Source organism: Lepisosteus oculatus, chromosome 23, assembly GCF_040954835.1.
Source record: "Lepisosteus oculatus isolate fLepOcu1 chromosome 23, fLepOcu1.hap2, whole genome shotgun sequence".
NCBI classification, from domain to species: domain Eukaryota; kingdom Metazoa; phylum Chordata; class Actinopteri; order Semionotiformes; family Lepisosteidae; genus Lepisosteus; species Lepisosteus oculatus.
The window spans coordinates 8,257,290-8,279,357 of record NC_090718.1 but is presented as its reverse complement, the minus strand read 5'-3'; the positions used below and the strand labels follow the sequence as shown (position 1 = coordinate 8,279,357).

Sequence of the window (22,068 nt, the reverse complement as noted above, 5' to 3'; positions counted from 1 at the left end):
AAAACGTGGTCAGACACTTGACAAATCCCGAAGGTCCAGTACGTGTATTTTGTTAACAGGTGTGCATTAAATTTCATACCTGCTTTCATCTGCTGCCCTCTAAATAGTGCGTGGATGGAGAAAAAAATATTTTGACAGGGAAAGATATTGATCAAGCTCAACGGGTTAGTTTCATGTATTCGGTGTCTCATTATTGCTCCTGTAAGAGACTCCCACAGCTTAAAAACAAAAAAAACTCTGTAGGGATAAATCCGGCAATGCATGCAAACACCGATACTTATCTGTCACTTACTGTATGGGGTATTATGAGTGAGGAAATAAACCACTAACAGACCTACACAGTAATTCTACCAGACAGAGACTGCTGCCTCACTAAAGGGAAATGCTTGGCTTGAACCACTACTACCGGGCTTTCTTTTTAACAAGAAATACAAATGGTCACGTTTGACACACTGCGTCCCCTCTCCCCAACAATATACTGTAAAAACAGATCAGTCAAATCTAGTCTGAAATTGTGGGGATGTTTTTTCTGCAATGTGCTGCGTTGACTGATTGATCTTGAGAGAATGCAGGGTCCTGGCTTTCTAAGCAAGGTCTATTGTGAAGGCCCTGCAGAATCAAGAGTGAATAGCACTAAGCCGTTGCCCATCTGCGTGGATGCGCTGTGTTGATGAACAAAAAATAATAAACAAAGCAGAGTCAGGCTTCTTTCTTGTTCGTCCATCTGTTTCATTTTTTTGTGGCATTTCCGTTTTTTCCTTGCACTGCGATAACAGGAGATTTGGATAAAGCCTCAGACAACCACCCAATTGGTGAGGTCTTACCGAATTAAGAGCCCACGTAACATCAATGTCTTCCTTCCTTTGCCATTTCAAATGCAGCCGTTCACAGATAACTTTCAACAAACGATCATTCCTGCACACATACAGCAAGGCACTGTCCAAATGGGAGCTACAGCAAATGCAAACAAAACAGTGTTCTGACTTGATTGCTCGTAATCTATTAACTAAGGACGCCAGTCAGAACCCTAGGACTTGTTCTCGAAAATGTTCTTGTGATGGGTAACTTGTTTGCACCCTTGTGATTTAAGTTTTTTTTTTTAAAAATAGAGCTTGCACAAGTTTCTGCAGGCTCTGCTTTTTCACACAGCAGTGTTACATCTGTAGGCACTTACCATGTAAATGAAGAAAAAAGCAAACAACTGCAAAATATAAAATGTGGAATACAAGCAAACCCTCTGCAGCTGCAGATAAGCTCACTCAAAAATGTCAATTTGGGAAAATAACAACTGCATAGATCTTTTTCAATCACTCTATCACCTCAATAAACCTTTTGTTTACACATATGCGCAAAATTAGTCCAGAATTCCTGCCCATTGCCATCACACTCTCTCTCCCAGATGTCACTTTGTACATCAGAAACTACCTGCTACCAATATAGCAGGTACCACATTCAATACCTTCAATACCACATTACGTTCTACCCCCATCAAACAGTTCAGTGCTGCATGTTATCATTAATCCTATATCATGCAAGACAGGCTTATGTTTCGTCATGTGTGAGACGTGCAGTATGAGGCAGGTGACAAGCTGTTAACAGAATGCACGTTAATGACATCATTTACTCTGATCTTTGCCTGTGCTGTGATATTTAATTAAGAACCAAGAGTGCTTTTAATTCATTAAGTGCATCAATTTCACCTGCTAATAGCAAGAGCAACATTTCATCTGAGCACAAAACATTTTTCCAGTCCTTAAATGCTCTTAGTTAAGATTTCCTTCACACATTAGAAGGCGACGCATGCATGAATCTCAACATTTTACTCTGTGTGACCAAGACACGTTTGCGTTAAGGCAGTCATGTAGGATTTTCATGTAGGATCAGCTGCTTGAATTCACAGTGGTGGAACCGTAAAAATCTTGTGAAGCAGAATGTGTTGAAGATATTTGTTTCAGTGTCACCCCACCACATTACAGTGGTAGAATTTGTGGCAGATGTCAATGTTACCTAAAGCCTTCGGGATCCAGCATATCTATGGTATAACAAATAAACTTAACTATGAGATCTCTGCTGTACATTAATTATACTGTGTTTTGGAATACAATGCATTATAAGGTGCGTTCCAAGAAGATTTCCTATATGCATGTTCCAACGTACACTAGTGGTGCAAGAAAAAGATCAGACTGAAAGCTATATTTCTTTTAGCAATCACAATCATAAATGAAATAAAACAAACAAACAAAACTGGCTCTTCGACAATCCATCTCCAGCTTTCTAGTGAAATAACTTACACAATATAGCAGGACGTTCATCTCTTGCTAGCTGGAAGTGTAACAAGTTTACCATGTACAATGAAATGCATGTTAACCGCATCACGAGCAGGAGAAATTTCCATCACTGTTTTGTAAGCCTCCCTGAAGATCCCTAAGATTTCTGCTTCCCTTAGGTCTTCCGCTATTACAGAGCTCAAATAACTGGTCTCTCTATCAGCAACCTCAGAGGTCAGCTGTCACCTAGGGAATGTTTTCTTTGCAGCTTCCAAAAACAAGAAGCAAAGTGAATAATTAGATTACACAGAACCATTTCCCTTTAAAACAATTCAGCCACAAACTTGAAACACTCCCTTATTTGAGCAGGCTAATACAAGTAGCCTTGATTGTTAAAATAATGCCTCAGTGCTGTGAAAGTGAAGACGTACTGTAGATGTCGCAGTGCCGTGTAATGAGTTCTGGATAAGCACAAAGCACTCCTCAGTCATTCATTTGTGAAACATTCATCCCAGAAAGAGACACGACAGCACTGCGAAGCACACTGCACATTCCTGCATTGCTCCACAGGGCAGACAAAGCTGAGTAAGTGCTAGAGGCTCTGCTGTCTGGAAGCTACATCCACAAGGCTCACAGCCTGCCTAGTCATGTTTCTGCTAATCTGTTTAGTGCCTTAAGGTGCCTTCTGGGATCACAGCTGCGCAAAGCAAGGGGGAGCTGGGATGTGGAGGGAAGTTAAAATCATAAAAGCCTTCGCTCCCTCCCCCCATCCCCAAAGGGTTAAAGTGAGTTCACACATTTACACTTGGTTTGGAGATGGAGCCGTTTACTCTCCCTCCAGTGAGGGGATGTGTCAACAGTTTAGAAGGTGTGCAAAGAATCCCGTTTAATAAGGACAGATTTGGATGAAAACAATCAGAAGGATAGCAAGGCAATTTCCCTCAGCCCACGGCTTGACTCTTGACTGCCCCAGGGGGCAGTAAGGCTTATAAATTATACTGACTCTGCTATATTGTGATGACAGCCCTGTCCTCTTTCCTTTAAAGCCTTTCAATGGGTAGGCAAGATCAAATTCAGCATGACCTACCTTATCAAGAAAAATATGTTTACATCAATTTTACATTTCATTCCATAGTAACGCCTGTAACAAAGGCATATGTACAACCTGTTGGACAGCCAGCTGAAAAATACAATATACTCTGGTCAAGAGACAGACCTACCTGTTTGGTATTTAGAAGGGAACCGATCTGAGGATCTAATTTCTTGAAAAATTGTTCCATACTCCCAAGTACAGTATGTTTCCCATACTCATAGCTGGGCCCTTGAGGGTACAGTGTCAGGGAGGGGCAGACATGGTTAATGGGGTGTGAGACAAACAGATCTATCAAGGATCAGGACATCTCTTACTTCAAGTGACATACAGGCCAGGTTCCAGAACATAGACTTTATTCCAGACCACAGAAAAACGTGATTAGTTCTGTTACTTTAAATAAATTCACAACCATAACGTCAAACTACATCACATTCACATTCTTTCCTTGGGTAAAGGAAGCTGTGGTTGGATTCCTAAAATATATTACTCAAAGTTTTAAAACCAGAAGTAAATTCTTGCTTCAGAAACAGTCAGAAGGAACCATAAAACAAGGTATCAAGTCTATGCATTCTTATGGGTCCACAATCATCTGTATGAACAGTGTGTTTTTTTTTTCAAATCAGTATTTTAAAATCAAACAGGATTATACCAGATAATGCACCAGAGTGCACTGTCTGAATGGTTGAATAAAAAAACCACAGTGCTCCTTTCCTACACTAACACTATAAGTCTTCTATTTTAAAGGGAAATTTGCTACATACAGTACAAGCTAAACACAAAAGAAAAATGACTTCAATGCATAATCCCAATCAGGAGTCATGGCACAACTCTGCAAAATATCCTCAACTCCCCCATGCAAGAAGAAAATGAAAAGTCAGAAACTGCTTGTTTTTTTTACACATTAATGTGCCCAATATACCATGAGAGCTGCTGTCTTCCAAAGGATGATCAGAAACCAGTCTTTGATCTCCCTAGCTCCTTAAGGGGTACTGCAGATACATATTTTACTGAAAATCGTGCAAAAACAACCCCACTCAAATACTCAAAATGGAAATGAATTTCAGCTTTAACCTGTCAACTAATGAAACAGCTTGAAATTTAGCTCGAGGTGCTCACCAGCACGCTGCGCTGAAGATCTGGTCTTTTCTTCAAACTCAGAATAATTCCTAGAGTTGGCAGAGCACTGAAAACTGCTAGGATCTCAGGTCTTGTACTCACTTCATCAAAACTCAGACTAAATTAGATTATGGGCCATTTTTTAAAAATCCTTAACCCTGTTATGACTAAAGAAAACAATTAATTTAAGAAATAAGAATAAAAAAGCTATGGTAGTCAAAATGATTATAGAAAAAAACATCTCTCTCTCTCTATTTCAATGCAATAGTCCTGATCATCTGGCCCATACGGGATCTCAGAAAAGAAAGCTACAGACATAAAAAAAAGATTTTCCTTGAGAATCCCCTAAGTACAGAATGATTACAAAATCCTGATACAAGTGTCAACTTATTCAAACTGTAATTTGGAACTATTAACTTTATACTAGGATAATTTAATGCTGACATTATGACCATTATGACATGATTTAAAAAAAAAACATCTTTCCTGGCTATAAGCCTGTAATCTGTATCTTTTTGTCTCAAAATCAATGTTAAAAATAAACAATGATTTAAACTTAAAATTTGTTGCCATGCTTATAATAATCAGCAATATTTGTTAATTACTTTTAGGGCTCATTATAAAGCCATTTCAAGCAGATGGCTAACACATAACATTCTGTAAACATCCTCTATCTGTAATGAGACCTTTGTGACAGTAAAAGACAGTGGACCAAATACAGTGCTTTTTCTGAACACACCAGAGTTTCTCCTAGAAAAAGTTTTTACAGTGCCTTACATAAGACACTTCCAATGGTGTCCCATTTTGTGAAATTACCGGTTATCTCAAAATGAGGTGGAAGCACATTTGGCAGCAATTATAACCACAAGTCTTTTGGGGTGAGTCTCTACCGTCTCTACACTGGCTTAGTGCAATGCTTGCCCATTCGTCTTGGCAGATCTGCTGAAGCTGTCCAAGGTTGCTTGGAGATCACTTACAGATAGTTGTTTTCAGCTCCTTCCACAGATTCCCCATCATCTCACTGGGCTGTTTAAACTGACTTTCTTAGTTGGAAGCCACTCCAGTATAGCTCTGGCCTTGAGCCTTGGATCATTCTTCTGCTGACAGTTGACGTTTCAGCCCAGTTTAGGTTTTAAGCAGGTTTGCCAGTTTAAATTAGGCTTGTCTGACGGCACCATTTTTTTCAGGGTCGCTCAGGTGCTTCGTTGTCAGTCCTTATTGTTAGCTATGGTTTCATTATGGTCACCCTGTCATACAGAGCACCTCAGCGAAGGGTTCTGGATATTGATTGATTTGCATTTTCTCACATCTCAGCCACTGAACCCTAGCTCTAGGAAAGTTGTGGGTCGCCTCACACAAGGATCTCTCCTCCCCAGTCTCCACAGTTTGGTTGGACAGTCTGCCCGAGCCGTATCTGGCTGATATGAAGCACCTTTGTTTTCTTGATGATGGAGTAAACGTGGATTTGCTTTAAAGGCATAATTGAGTCTTTGTGAAGTTCCTCTACTTCCTTCATGTAGAGATGGGAGGTCTTATTGAATACAGACAGAGGCCACTCAACTGATTGTGTGGCTCATTAAGGTATTTTAGTGCACCTAAATTAATTTAGATTTGCCACAGCAGAGGGTCTGAATACTGATGCAATCATGACTTTCTCTTTTTTCCTTTCATATTAATTAATCTTAACTTCTTAATTCTCTGCTTTGTGTGCAGTAGGTTATACACTTCAAAGGACTTCAAAGTATTGTGAGTGCAACTTTAAAACTACATAGTGTGAAAACTATGCAAGAGCTCGAATACTTTTGCAAGACACTGTGGGTTTGAAGGAGGTTTTATGCACAGATACCACTTTAAAAGGACATGTAAAATGAGGAGTGGGAAGACGTAAATATAAAATGTAAAAAAACCTCTCTCAATCCTACAACGGCAGACACTGTAGGTTTAAAGGTCAACGCAGACAAGCACAAGACCACTAAACAAATCACATGATGGGGATCGTCAGTAGTAGATGTTAATAGACCCAGGTGCAAAGCATTGTTTAGAAAAAGGCTCACATCATCTGTGGATGAGACACACTCCATAACAAAAGCAACACATCAGCTCATTAGCACGATGAAGTGCTGCACACTCTTTATCTCTCAGGCTCATTTATTTATTCATATACAGCCACTCAAAAAACTACAAAACAAATGGAGGCTCCCAAAGAGTGAAACTGAAAAAACAGTATGATGACTACTCAATGCACTGTTGTTATTACAAAGTAATCTTGGTTAGCCTTAAAGCACCCCATTATCATCTGCTCGACACAAAAGATCTACAGCAATCCATTCCAAGCTCTCCACATTGCATCTTAATAAGCAGCTAAAACATAATCTCCAGCCGGCTATCCTCTCTGATCACTTTCACCTCTCCAGGCGTAAAACAAAATGTACCATTGACTAGGGATGCAATTTGTAGCCCATGGGATGGTTTCTATAGTGTACTATACTGAGCTGAGCTGATCCTTATCACCTTTTAAAGACAGAGTCATATAGTATAACCTGGCCTTCTGCATTAAACGATATTATGTTTGATAAGAGTTCCTGTTTTTGTGATAAGAAGTATGATCAAAAAGGACTGAGTCATTAATCAGTACATTCATTCTTTTCAAAAATAGGTAGCCACTTTGCCCACACGGTACCACTATTTTCTATCCTATTTTGTCAAAACAATCAGGCATTTCCCTGGACAAGAAAAAACTACCGTCTCTTCTGTTTTCACTGACAGTTGGTGTCAGGTGATGTAAATCTGTTTGGAGTGTTTTAACGGAGATATTTGTTCCTGTACATTTAGCCCTGACCACTGCTACAGTACATTCTCTGCCTCTAAGCCACTTCCACACTTCCATGATTTCTGACTGTGTTGAGGCAGGCCCTCCATCTTCTTTCAAATGGCTGAAGCAGTAACAATACTACATGGCTAGGATAAAGTGAAAACAAACTGCAGTCCTAACCGCAGGTTCATTTAGACTCAACACAAGCTCAATTACAATCTCCGTGTAAGACGTAATTGACACATAGGGATTTTCATCAGACATAGCTGATGGAAGATAATAGCTTAGTAACAAAAATAAATTTAACCAACATAATGTGTGTGCCAATCTCTTCAAACTCTCTACAGTGGTCAGGAGTTTAAACTGTGTTCTGCTTTAAGATGATTAGATTAACTGCTTATTCTGTGGTTCTTGAATGATGAATTTAATTAATTCTCACAGCCTTTACATGACTCAACACTGCTGAATCATTCTTAATCTCCTGTGGACCCCTGCCCTACCTTTAGATTTAAACCCAGCAGCTTCTGCTTAATTTAAATCAGGAAGATCATGTTTAAGAAGTCACAATTTATAACCAGAAAAATAAAGAAGCCCTTACTTCCCCTAAGTATCTTTTTTTGTCAATTCATCCTCTTGAATAATAATTAAATGCGGTGAAGTAGACATCCCCTAGAGTCCTCACTTCAAGTTCAACATGACACTTCCTACAAACAGAAAGCAGGCGATGTCACCCCCAGCAGATCAGCAAACAAAGCCACCGCAGATGGCTCATTCCAAAAAAAAATGCCAAGCAGCAAACTTAGAAACAAGGTAGGAAGTCAGATGCGTGGGTTTCGTTCACTGAAGCCAGTTTTATCCACTTGAGCAAATGGTTCCGCAACGTAGAACACAGCCGGATTGAGACAGATGAGACAGGTCTGAAGGGATGGAACTCGGATACATACTTTATCGACGGTAAAATAAATAAGTGATCGGACAAGCTCAGTATAGAGCACGACAGCTCAGCTGACATGCAACTTAGGGAATCTGTGTCAAGGTATGGAGATGGTCTGCACCAGGAAACTGAAGTATAGGGTAATGGTAACCTTTCACAGTCAGCAAAATGTGCCATTTTAGGAGCACTTTAACTTGTCTGCGACAACTCAGCTGGTCCGTAGGTCTGTATTCAACCCCACTGATCTTATTAATCATGCCTTCTCCTCCAGCCACAATGAGCCCATCAGCACATGGAAGAACAATTTGCTTTTGACACTGACTGCTCCTCAGCTTCTGTCTAAACAGAATAATTCTCCAGCCTCTCAAGAGAAGCAGTGAATTCCTTTAGAATACAAGCAAAAGGAATAATACAACCATACTTGCTACCCGATGCACGTTTTATACTATAGTTGCAATATCATGCAGAACATCTGTCGTGCATAATTTAATACCAATTGTGTGAACTACAATAAAAATGTAAGGTCAGGTTCCTTAAGGATTTGCATAAGGAAACTCAGCTTTTGACGCCAGTTCATTTCCAGACCACTGTGCAGGGTATTTAAATTAGGTACAGTAGGGAATCGTGCAGCGATGGAGGAGGGATCAGTGAACGCCCTCTTCATCTCACCAGCGGTGCCACTTGAACAGCCAGGAGGCAAACACATAGCCACAGTGGCAAAGGATAAACTTTTGTGTTTAAAACGATTTCCCAGAGATTTCTCTAAAACTGACTGTGAGAAGCTGATTCCATGATTCCATGTAACCTTTCAAGAAATGGCTGGTTGAGATACAGATTACGTGGCTACAACCAAGACGGTTGACATGACTTCTTCTCTTTTCCATTCTTTTCACATCCTGTATTTTTACATGATTCACAGGTATCGGTTAAGAAACACCACGGAGAGCCTACATTCCATATGAGAGAAGCAATTGAACAAGTACAGCTGATGAAACGGTCTCCTCTAATTGACTTTGTTACTGCTTTTACAACAAACAAGACACTTAGCGTCGGCTAAGCTGACACACCACCTCGCAGAACTACTACAGTAAGTGGACACATTGCACAGGAATAGGTGTGATGTTGGCATGGAATGGGCAGGAAAACAGGAACTGGAAAATTGCACCTCCCATGTTTTGAAGATAAGAGAGGAAACTCATTTATAACCAAATGCTTTCCTGCAGCTTTACATGAAATAAGGCACAGGAACCAATTAAAGACAATATAAAGACATGTTTTACAGTGAGCATGGCTTCTATGATGCTGTGAAAGGCAGCTTCTTATTATTCAGAACTCGAAGCCTCTTTCCTAGATGGGCCTTTTCTCTTTTCACACATTGTACAGCCCCAGCACACCACCCACCGTGTCATTCAATTCTGATGGCTGCATTTCCACGGCAGAAAGCAAACCTAAAAACATAATTAACAACGCTAACAGCCAGAACAGAAATCACCTTAATTAATTGCAATCCTGATCAAACACTGTCACAGATTATTTGTCAGCGTAACACATTTTTCTGATGAGTCACTGCGGTTCACCAAGGGAAAGAGGCCCAACGCGGCACTAAAGAGTATGCAAACCTGGGCCATTTCAGGTGTCGTCATTCTGTGACATTAAATTGTTCGTCGCAGCTATTGTCGCGATAGAAGAACCATTTCTATCTTCAGCTGCCCAGGCCAAGGGAGCAAAATGTCAAAATGCTGAAGAGAAAAAGTAGACACGACCCCTGTTTACAGAAAGGATCCGCTTTAAAGCCCACGTCTCTCATTAAAATTAATTTCAGGGGAAAAACAAGCGGATAAAAAAGCTCTTGTGGAGAAGCTGTTGTGGAGCCTCCTGTTCTCTAAGGCCACGTGAGACAGTGACCTTTCAACCCTGCAGGCTCTGTTAGCTCTCTGGGCTGGGAAGCAGGTGCAGTCATTGTGAGGTAAAAGGTCACAGACTTTCTTAGGACTCTGAACTCCATCATGACATGACCTCATTAGTATATACTGTACATGCTCAGAAAAGTCATCATTTCTGCAATACGAGGTGCTTCATGTATCTTTCTCAAACATACACATAAGCATTTTGATGGTGGATGCATAATAGGGGTTTTTGAGTCCATGCCGAGTGTAAAGAACTGTTAAAATTCAAATATAACCTAGATTCTTACTGACGCAGTTGTATACTACATCTGGAATCCGCTAGCATCTTAAATTTACTAGAAATTATATAACTGTTTCCTCCTCTCCTCAGACTAATGATAATATCAGCCCTCATTAGATGCTTCAAACACTATAAATGCCTTGAGTAAAATGCACCATAAGCAAGGAAAAATCTGCATACTGAAAATAATCAAAACCGAGCAAGACCGTGGAATTTCAGACCAAGAAATCAGCTAACTAATGTAACAGGAGACCCCGCTATCAAGCAACAGATTCCATAACCTACCTGAGGACACGCAGTTTAAAGCCCTTAAAGCTGGAGCCTCTCATCATTACAATAACAATACCAATGAATCAAAACGTATGTCTATCTTTAAATGCTACGTTATCCAATGTCTATTTTGAACGATCGAATTAACATATTGCAAAGACTTTACTTCCTTTCAATGGACAGAAAACAGCTCCGATTTCCATGCCCGTCAACTGCTCTCTAAAACCATTCACTTTAATGATGCAATCAAACTCTTAAGTGTATTACAACGGCCTTGAAAGAGAACGTACTATATAGAGGTTCAACCATACTTCGTCAGTCCGGGGCAACACATACTGTAAGAACCCTTTAAATGCATAAAATGGATAAACTCACAACAACGTACAATAAATGTAAAAAATGGAACTCCATCACAAATCCTGCACATCCAGTGAGGGGATGTGTCAACAGTTAAGAAGGTATGCAAAGAATCCCGTTTAATAAGGACAGATTTGGATGAAAACAATCAGAAGGATAGCAAGGCAACGCAGCCTATGAACCAGAACATCATTATTGTAATCGGGAAATACTGTATGCACTGGTCTGATTCTGTAAAGGACTGGAAGCAACTTTCCTCTGGCACAGCGCAGACCAACTACGCGGCAGAAACTGCGCTACTGTCACCATGACTTGATGTGGCGCACGCCGGCTCTTCTGCAAAGCGAGCGAGCAGCGATTCATTTCACCCTCGCTTCCCGGGGGTGATTGGGAACTGTTAAACTGAGCTGCAGCGCTCCGGGGCCTGTGGTTACCGGCGAGTGAAAATACAATAATCAAGTGCGGGGTTTCCTAAATGACGGGGTTGCACTCCTCTGCCTGTGAAGATGCCCTGCGCATTATGCATTTATATGAAAACAAAACACCAAAACAACTAAAGGACAAAACAATTTCATGGACTTTTAAAATGCTACATGCGTATGTCCACCAAAGAGACGGTTCCAAAAAGTTACCTGGGTAAGAGGCGTGCACGTCTGCACATAACGAACGACATACTGTACTTCTGCGTCCGACTGAAGACAAAAAGTGACACTAGCTGTCAGGGTAAGCCACCTGGCAGGGCAATATGTAACTAGAATCAAAATAGGTTAAATGTCGGGGGTGTTTTTCCCCTCACACGCCTGGGTCTTACCTTCTGTCTGCGATTGCGCAATTTTGCATTCTCTTCACAACCCACAAGAGACCTATCCAATCCTCCCCCCAAAAAACTTTCTAAACGCAAATACCTCTTCAGAAAAAAAAAAGCAGCCGTGGTGTTCTAACACCGTATACAAAAAGTGCTCACTGGCATCAGTCTCTAAACTATGGAGACGAACGAACTATACGAGCAGAGAGGATAATTTCCTTGCATAATAATTTTATATACATATCCTAAATATATCCACCTAAAGTGTTTCCGTGCACGGCACAGACGTCATGTACAGTATAAGAACTCTTCTTCTTACCTGTTACTGTTGATATCAGCTTTTCACTCTTGCCTTTTTTTCAATAGTGCTGTGCTCTCCGGTCTTTCTCGGCAGCTGCAACAGCCCAGCCTGAACCTCCGCCTCCGAAACACCGCATTATAATAAAAATTAAGTAAAGGTGGAAAAGAGCTGACTCTGGAGACAACAAAGCCGGGGCAGACGAATATCCGGAGGGTGGCTCTTTAAATTATGAATATAATACATCCGTGTTAAATATCCCGGTTATGTGAGAAAGCAAATCCCGATTAAACACAGTCCGCAACCAGCTGTTACTGTTTTCCTTACAAAGCAAGTGGAGCAGCACGAACTGTATCCAAGAGTTCTTTCATTCAGTTGGACTCGCAACTGTCCGTGTTCGCGTTCTTATAGGCGAAATATTATTTTTTATGCCAAATCCTCCGTGCTGCGACTCCATGCGGACCTCCTGCTCTGTAATCCAGGAGTCCGCCGCCGTGTGCGCGCCGGAGAGTGCAGGGAGCGCGCTGGGAGGGATAATAGCGTCGCGCGCAGGGCAACGGGGACGTGCTCGAGAGGAAGGTGGGGGAGAACGCGCAGGAGAAAGTGACTGTAAGTTTGTTGCATGTTCTCTCCGTGTAGAGCAAGCTTAGGGGAGATATCTTCGTTTGTGCACATGCCCTTTTGAACAGACTGTTAAAAGTTTTGAAATTTTAAATCAAGTGTTAGGATAGGAAACGTACTTGCTTTGGTTATCCAAGCACTGCGCGCTGTCTCTCCAAAAATCAAATTATCGGTGTAAACTAACTATTGAAAGATTTTTAGGCTTTTTATTAACTTGTTGCTTCAAATGAGTAGATTAAGTTCAAGACAGTCATTGACTTTATTATTATGACTTTGCTGGTCAGTTACGTGAAGAATATTTGCCTTCATGCCAGTGTTAGTAACTTTTTAAGTTTTAAAAAGGCTTAAAGTAAATACGATATACGGAAAGAGTCCTCAATAAGTTGTGTGCCTCATTACAGTACTGCGTAATGCTTCGGGGGGAATTTCCGTACTTTGCAATAAACAGTGGAGTTATTAACTGAAGATCGGGAAGGACAGTAACGATAAGTCAGTCTCCCACAGCTGCATTTAATCACCATCACCACCACACTAGCTGCATGAACTGAACTCGAAACATCTCCCTTTGCTTTCGTCTCACGCATCGCTCCTCCGCCCCTGGGTTCACTCAGTCTGAATGGCGGTCGAGCCTCCTCGTCCTGTGGCCTGGAGGGTGCCCATGAACCAAAACTTTCTCAGTACTCCAAGCATTCGATCCTTGGCTATTGTAAGCAATAATAATACTTGCTTATTTCAATAATAATAATCACTTACTCATATATAGCACTTTTCTGGACACTCTACTCAAAGCGCTTTAGAGGTAATGGGGACTCCCCTCCACCATCACCAGTGTGCAGCCCCACCTGGCTGATGTGCTGGCAGCCATAGTGTGTCAGAACGCTCCCCACACACCAGCTCTCAGTGGGGAGGAGGGCAGAGTGATGGAGCCAGTTCAGAGATGGGGATTATTAGGAGGCCATGACTGGTAAAGGCCAGAGGGAAATTTGGCCAGGACACCAGGGTTACACCCCTACTCTTTTCGAGAAATGCCCTGGGATTTTTAATGACCACTGAGAGTCAGGACCTCGGTTTTACGTCTCATCCAAAAGACAGACCCTATTTTACAGTATAGAGTCACTGTTACTATACTGGGGCACTTGGACCCCCACAAACCACAGGGTGAGCACCCCCTATTGGCCCCACTAACACCACTTCTAGCAGTAACCTTAGTTTTTCCCCAGGAGGTCTCCCATCCAGGTACTGGCCAGGCTCACACCTGCTGAGCTTCAGTGGGCTGCCAGTGGCAAGCTGCAGGGTGATGTAGCTGCTGGCTTTGTGTCTCCCTGGAATCTCCTTTCTTTTATTGTGTTCAGACTGTAAAGCCAGCCCATGAAGTTGTAAAGCAATTCAGTGACATCACAGAGAACTGTACCATTCTGCAAACAAATCTCTGCTTCAGAACCAATTTCAGTGTAAGCGTTTTTAGAAATTGCATTCCAAACTGGGACAAAGCGTCCCTGGAAATTAAAATTGAGTTCCACATGAATTCAGATTAATCTCTCACTCCATAAGGACTTTTGTTTTTAGCTTGGCCTATTTGTAGGCCATGTGTCAAATCTCCCTGACAGGGACGTACCGGGAGTTTTTGCTCTAAAAATGTGTCTCCCAAGGGGGTATCCACAGTGCTCCATGTTCCATTAAAAAAGGGGTCTCCAACCTCAGTTCTGGGGACCCCCACGCTGCTGGTTTTCATTGCACCTGATCTCTGGATTTAATTGAATCCACATTGCTTGGTTTGAACCTTTGCAATTTTTTTTCTGTAGATAAGCAATATCCTTAGACAGTTACATATGAAATACATTTTTATATAGAGGTAGCTAAAATGCAAGTGTTTACTCTATTAATTAAATGCTAAAGTATATTATCATGTTTAAATACTTACTATATGTTTTTGTATAGTATAGAGGTGTAGATCTAATGACTTTAATGATAAAGAGATTTATTGAAGCTTTTAACCTTTCACTCCTTCAGTTCTTACTACATGACCACTTCAGCCGCTAAGACATGTCGATTGCTTATCATTTAGTTCTGTTAAATTGCCCTGCGACCTACTGTGGCAGTAGTTACCACAGAGGTTGACATTTCTCCCTTTCAGAGACAAAAGCTGCTGTGGATGCAATTATTTCACAATGCGTCCCCCTTCCGAATTCAGAGCAAGAGTGTGTATTGCACATCTCTAGTTATTTCTGTCTCGCTACTGCTGTTGTGTTGCAGTGAATTGATGTCATCCAATATCCTGTTTATGCGAGGACTGTGGAGGAGAGAGGGTGGGAGGGGGCATAGCTGGAATAAAGCTATTTCTAGCTGCTCTCCCTCAGTGAGCTTTGACCAGAGCATAGGCTACAGTGATCTTAACCTGCCTGCAGAGGAAGTGCACTGGAGAAGCTCAAAAGATGGGGAAATTATGCCCAGGCGCATATGATAGCACATCTCTATGATGTGCATAATGTAAGTAATGAGCTTCATACACTTCCTGAGAATGGCAACAAAAATTGTCCATTTCATCCAGTGGACCTTTATTCGTTGACTTGCAAGTTTGTTTTTCTATCGATTATCATGTGCTTCATGTAATGACATGTTTTGTTTCAATTGTTATCTACTTGTAGCACATAATTAACAAGCGAAATCAGGGCAACTGAGTGAGAAGGATCTTTTAAATGAGCCCCCTTTTTATTGGAGAGGGCAGAAGGTTTAGACTTTATGTATGGTTTCTGTAGCATCTGGCAATTCCAATAAAGATTTTAAAGCAAAATCAAAATATGGTTGATTTAGAAGAGACTATTATCTATTCTGGATAAATCCAATAACCTGGACCATGAGACTGAAACCTAACAGCTGTGAAACAAGACTAAAGCATTTTTATTAACGTTAATGCTGTTTTTTCACTGACCAAGCCTAGTGGCAGTTTTTTGACCAACACACAGATTGGTTGAATCAAGAGTTGTTAAATAATATACACCAGTGTCTGAAAATGCTGCAGGTAACAGTGAACACTGTGGTTGCCCAGACTCTTGATTAACGTTAATCATAGATTGACTAATATTGTTTCAGATAATTAATATGTCAGTATGTCTCTTGATGTGCCACACATTTAAAGACAGTGTGTCCATTCAAATCAATTATCATCCATTGATAATAAATTAAATGAAGGTCAAACAATCTCTTAAAACTTTTCTGTTATTTTCATAGACCTTCAGGTACTGTATATTCTTGACATCACTCTTCTCTGTGCTCTGTTTATAGTCTTTGCTCTGATAATTGTGTTTTGTATCTCAGTCATAACAACAAAATGACAATTTTCACTGCAAATTCTTCACTGATAACACAGAAGGCCATTTGTCTTGTCATCACCCATAAGATATAATACCAATAGGAATCAAATGCTTTAAATAAGGAAATGGGTCTTGTGTAACATACTCTAACACAGTTTAGAGCAAGACACCTTTGGAAGGTGTCCTGCAGCCAGCGGAACAACATACAAATACCACCCAGACATTCTTCATGGTCTCTCGTTTTTGACCATGTTTCATTGAGGTAGTGTGCACTAGCATGCTGAAGTGAGTCTTCACTTGATGTTGAAAAACAACAGCATCGTCACCTAGTGGAAAGAAACGTACATTACAGTTTTTTAGACCTTTAGTTGGTTAATTGCGGATTTGTTCAGTTTATGTAACATTGTAAAGCATTCCAAAGTTCTTACCATTTAAGAAGTGTGACCCCCCTTGTGACTCACAGCAGTTGTAATGTGTGAGCTGCGCCACTATGTAACCACTAGGCAAGTATGAATCATCTGGCTCTTTCTTAAAAGAGTTAACGGTATTGGCTTCAACAAAATATCTGGATAGCTTGTTCCAGTCTCCCACATCTCTTTGTGTAAAATAGTGCTTGCTGTTCTCAATTCTCCTCATTAGCCATTCGTGTCCAGCGGTTTGTATCACAATGTCCCCCACCCCGTAGTCTTTTGTGTTCCCAGTTCTTTTAATCTTTCAGAACAAGTTGTTCCTTTGAGTCCAATAACTTACATTGTTTGTCTCCTTTGGACTAGTTTAATCTCCTTTTTGTAGCACAGTGGCCAAAACTGTATTCTAATGAGATGTTGCCAAGGCATTGTACATTTTGAACATCAAATACCTCAATGTAAATTGTACATTTCCACCAATATATACTAACATCCAAACACTGTTTTTTTATTGCTTTGCAATATTGTCAAGAATGGCAACATATGGCAACATAAGGTTACAGTACTGTAGGTACAAATATTCCTGATTGTTCATAGGTTCCATCATCATTTCAGTGCAAGTCTGCATATATAAAGCACGTACATCATTTAACTTCAGTGGTGTATCGCTACATTTAAAATGGTCTAACATTGTATATACTTATGGAAAAATATAATAAATAATAAATTACATAAAACATTTCTTTTCAAAAGGAAGCAATGCATTTTTTTTGTCAGAGCAGTTATTCAATAAGGTGCCTAAAATGTGAAAAAGGGCTTTATTGTCTGTTGGCTACTGACATTTTTAAAATTTGTTTAAAAACTTTGATTTTCAAATAAAGCTTTTAGCGTATACATTTTTTAACTCTTGTTTTCAAATTGCTGTGTTTTTCTTTCCTGTTTTTTCTTTCTTTTTACTTCTGTGTTTTATTTATTTGTGCAACTATATAGCACTTTTAAATAAACTTCGACTACCAGAGACCAGGCACATCCCAAAATAATTTTTTATATGCTTTATATCCTCTACTGTCTATTTATAAACATGGCTCTAATACTGTTTTGGAGTAAAATCAACCACAAATGTAACATCCATTCATTTTAAAGCAGTTGTTTATATCATCCTTTAGTTTCTACTTCTACTGTTTGTTGCTCTTGTGTGTTGTGTTGACAGAAATGCTCTTAGATTGTTGTATCTTATATTGGTTTATGTTTAATGTATACATCACCTCTGTTTAATATGTGCGTTATAGCTTTGTTTAGGTCTGTTTAGAAAATGTATCAGTGGATATAAACAATTTAATAATAATAACAACAACAATAATAAATATTTTCAGTTCGTCATTTCTGCTTGTTAGAAGTTGCAATATTTAGGTTTTCAGTTGTAAGTGGAATTAATACTTTGTGTTGTGGTCATTTATCCTGTGGAAGAGTGTATTATTCCAACTATTTTATTGTAAAATAGCTTTTTTTAACTGAAATGTTCTATGAGAATACAGTGTAGTTTATGAAACCAGTTGCTATAAAGCAACATTTTATCTGAATGTGAGGAGTTGATCTATATTTTTTAAAAATGACAAGGTACCTATTTTGGTCAGATAATAGTGGATCTCTAAACCATTTAAAAATCTCTAACAGGGTTTTAAAGTATAGATATTATGTTTGAAATTAAATCAAAACTGTTTGGGAATGTAACTGGAAGTGCAAAAGTCATTCTGGGGGTTGCAGGTATTTTAGAAATGTACTCAAAAGTTGAAGTCTATTTTTTGTTTCCAGAAAAAACACCACAAGGTAAAATGATGCCTTGTGAAATGGAGTAAGCTGAGGTACTGTTAAAGCTTCTTCCTTCCCTGCAGTAATTGGACACACCTGCCCTGACTGAGTGATTGGACTCCTGTAGAATGGAATTCCACAGGCAGGGAAGGGATCAGCTGATTGGCCCTGTGCTTAATTGGACATTCCTCAGGAGCAGCAGCAGTCAGGTGCAGAGGGCAGGAGCTCTGTCTAAAGCCCTACAGTTCAGGCAGGGAGAGTGTGTTAGTGGTATCATGAACTGTAAAGTGTCTAGATAGTGAAGGAGGGTTTATTCAACTCCTGTACTTTAACATCAGTGGTAGGCTGGCAGTCCAGTTTTGGGTTTGAAGCAATAGGAAGAGATAGTGAAGACTTCCAAGGATTATGGATTGGATTTAGTAAAGAAAGAGGGATCCACAGAGAACCGAGGATTTGTTTCTCTAGTGTGCACTGCATTCCTGGTTTAACCTGAATTCTCCAGATTCTTTACTTAATTGGACATTCCTCAGGAACAGCAGCAGTCAGTATAACAGCAGTCTGCAGAGGGCAGGAACTCTGTCTATGCCCCTGCAGTTCAGGGAGTCCTCAATTGTAAAGACTTTAGATAGCAAAGGAGTCAAAGTTAGCTGGCAGCCTTAAGTCCAGTTCATGTTTAAGAAGTTGAAAAGGGATAAGAGTTGCAAGGATTTTGTCAGGCATTGGATTTAGTAAAGATGGATGGATCTGGAGAAAATTCACTAATTTTTCTAATGTGCATGGTATTCATGGATTGATTTGAGTTCTCAGTAGTCTTTATAGTGTAGTAGACTACTTTATACACTACTTTATAGTGGAAGGGATAGGGAACATGTGCCTTCCAGTGAAGGGAAGACTGACCCTGGACTGACTGCCACGGGCTCCAGGGAGTGAGAGGAAAGCTCTTTTGCAAGGAAGAGATGGAGAATGAAGATACCTTGATAGGATTTTGTCAGTAAAACAACTTTTTAGTCCTCAATTTCACAGAAAAGGAACTGAAAGTCAGTGGGAGATTGATACTTCTGTGGTGGACTTTTATTTTGGGGGGGGGGGGAACTGAGTAGACTTCACTGAAAGGGGACCAAGAGTATCTTAGGACACTGGAAGAGCTCCGCAAGTCAACAGTGATGGGACATCTAAACATCCTAATTAGTTTAAGTGCCATTTACCACACCTTGATTATAAACAAAATACCACAGTATCAGTGCTATTGGGTCTTAAAAGTGTTTAGAAACTAAACTTTTTATTGGGCTCAGTGAAAATAATGGCTTCTGTTTAAGGACAAGAGTGGTGCAGGAAGCTACTTATTTGTACATTTTTAGTTAAAAGTATTAACTAAATCATTATAATATTAATAATAATAATAAACAAGCATTTTTTATGTAGGATAGCTAAGCTGTGGTTGCCATCTGGTGGTGGGTGGAGGACACGGCAGGAGAGGAGGTTTGCTCTTTTGCAGATGAGCAGTCACAGATTAGAAGGCAGCTATCAGATTTCAAGATCTCTGAACCTACTGTAGTACAGCAAGAGCAGCCTCCACACCCACAAAGGCCACTTAGGGAATGTTTACATTGGCAGTACCTGATTGCACAGCCTGGGAGTGAGTGTACCTAATAAATAATACAACACTGGTTATACATTAACAAAGTCCTCAGACAGTGGCCCTAAACAAAGTCCAGTGGTCCATTATTGAGCTGGAGGTCCCTTGCAACAGAGCACCACCAAATTAATTTGTTCAATACATGTCATGAAACTGAGTCTCCTGGAGCCATACTGCCCTCAGCCTAGTAGATGAGTATCCTGATTAGCTCCAAGATGTCCTCTCTTTAGTTGCAGACTGATGGGATGTCTGGTTCTGGAGTTTGTAGTACTGGTGGGTCCTGAGCTAAGATTGTCTTGACTCAAGTTTTCCTCAGGGTGGACCCCTCTTTGGAAGTACATCCCTGCAGAGATGCCTTGACTCCTGGATCCTAGTTCTCATTCCTGGTACAGTTTTAGCTGATCTTTGGGGACAAAAACATTCTTTGGCCAACAAGCCTCACCCAGTGTACTCTCTTCAGGATCTTCGTTGTTCAAGGTTAAGGGTACATGCTCTTGCTAGCTGTGACTAAGCCCCTTCTTGCGTTGGAGTCTGTATACTCACACCTGCTTCTGGGGGTAAAAGAGACAGCCCTGAAATCGAAAGTCATTTTCTTCTTTTCTACAAGCAGATTTGTTTGTTGAGCATGTGGGGGACACCCAGCGTGTTCAAATTAAATGTATTCCCCTCTTAGAAATAGTCCACTTAGTGTAAGTACAAAAAGATGGTGAATTACTATAACAGCATTGAGCAGGAGTTACATTAAAGATCATGAATGTGAAGACTGTAACTCTTACTCTCCTATTCTAACACTTGTCTTTGACAAAGGAAAATGCGAGAATCTTTTTCTTTTTTTCAGTTAATGCAGAGACGCCCACCATGTGGCCCTCTTAAATTACACTATTGCAATATTATAGTGCGACTGGCATTTTAACTCCTATTCATAAATCCTTCGTATCAGAGGTGAGGAGCTGGTATTTGCAAAATGTACCTGTGGAATGGATTGGGAAGTCCAGAGGCTCAGCAGATTGTGTAGATATCACTCAGAATTTTCCCCAAACCTGTGCATGTATCTATTATGAAAAATAAAATGCAAAAATCCTGTCCAGTAAAACACCTCTTATTATCTTTTATATAATTCTTTGGATAGTTTTAAAGCAAAGCAACTATTAAAAAGATAAAGTAGTCTTAAAAACTTAAAATTATGCGGACACTTTATTAAGTATGGTGAACTAAAACATTGTTGCATTCTGTAGCATTTGCAGGCATGTGTTTGCTTGGTATTTGCCCCCCAGTAACTGGGTAGTGTATACAGGGAAAATAAACACAAATAACAAATGTTCAATCATCACTAATTATTGTATTTCATTTACTTGTAAATATAAAACACAATACAAGTTTCATTTCTGCATTCCGTAGTTTAGGCAGGATATGAGCAGCTTCCTAAGGTAACAGGAAACTTTGGAAGCAGCTTATTGTTTTCTAGTGCCTTTCTCAGGAACGTTTGTTTTATTTTTCACAAATAAAATAAATGGCTTTTTGTTCACTTCACTGATGTTAAGTAAGATGTCCGATAAAATGCGCAATTTTGTTGAGGCGGACAGAAAAGCTGTTTAGCTTTCTTCTCCACATTTTGCCACCGGAGGGCGACCTATAAAAAAGGAACTAGTTGTGTGTTTCAGCAGCGTGTGATTTTCTCACCAGGATTCTTCTTTTGTCGGGAATTTTGATACAGGAGCAATGAATGTTCACACGTAATTAACTGGCCAGGCAAGATTTTTTTTTTCGTTTTGAATGTTGCCAAGTAGCTTTCCAATGCTGAAGACGATATCATTTGAATCGACACTAAAACGTCAGTAAAGATTTGTGCTGCACCGTTAACTGTGGAAACTCCGATCTTAAACGTAACCTTAACAATTAAGTCCTCTTCAACCTAGGACATGGGCAATCTGCAGTACTCGAAATTAATAATGTCTCATGGTCCCGTATTAGATAAAATACACAACTGAGCAACACAGTTCTGTTCATAACGTTCTGGAATTCTGCAGCACTGCAGAGAGCTTGCGTGACGTCATTTCAGCACCATGGCTAGAGCACGTTTTATGTCAGGGGAGAAGGAGGTTTGTGAGTTAAACGGGCAACTGTACAGAATACTTAATTTTTACG

The 22,068-nt window shown here is 40.1% G+C and overlaps 1 protein-coding gene across 4 annotated transcripts in view; it reads right to left on the bottom strand.

Moving 5' to 3' along the window:
• The window catches only part of arhgap32b (Rho GTPase activating protein 32b), a 160,081-nt gene extending 147,429 nt beyond the window's left edge, over positions 1–12,652 (bottom strand). For all 4 annotated transcript variants that reach the window (XM_015337657.2, XM_015337659.2, XM_015337660.2 and 1 more), the window contains exon 1: positions 12,161–12,652. The gene's annotated coding sequence lies outside the window, so the exon portion shown is untranslated. The remainder of the gene's footprint in view (positions 1–12,160) is intronic.
• Positions 12,653–22,068: the final 9,416 nt, after the last annotated feature.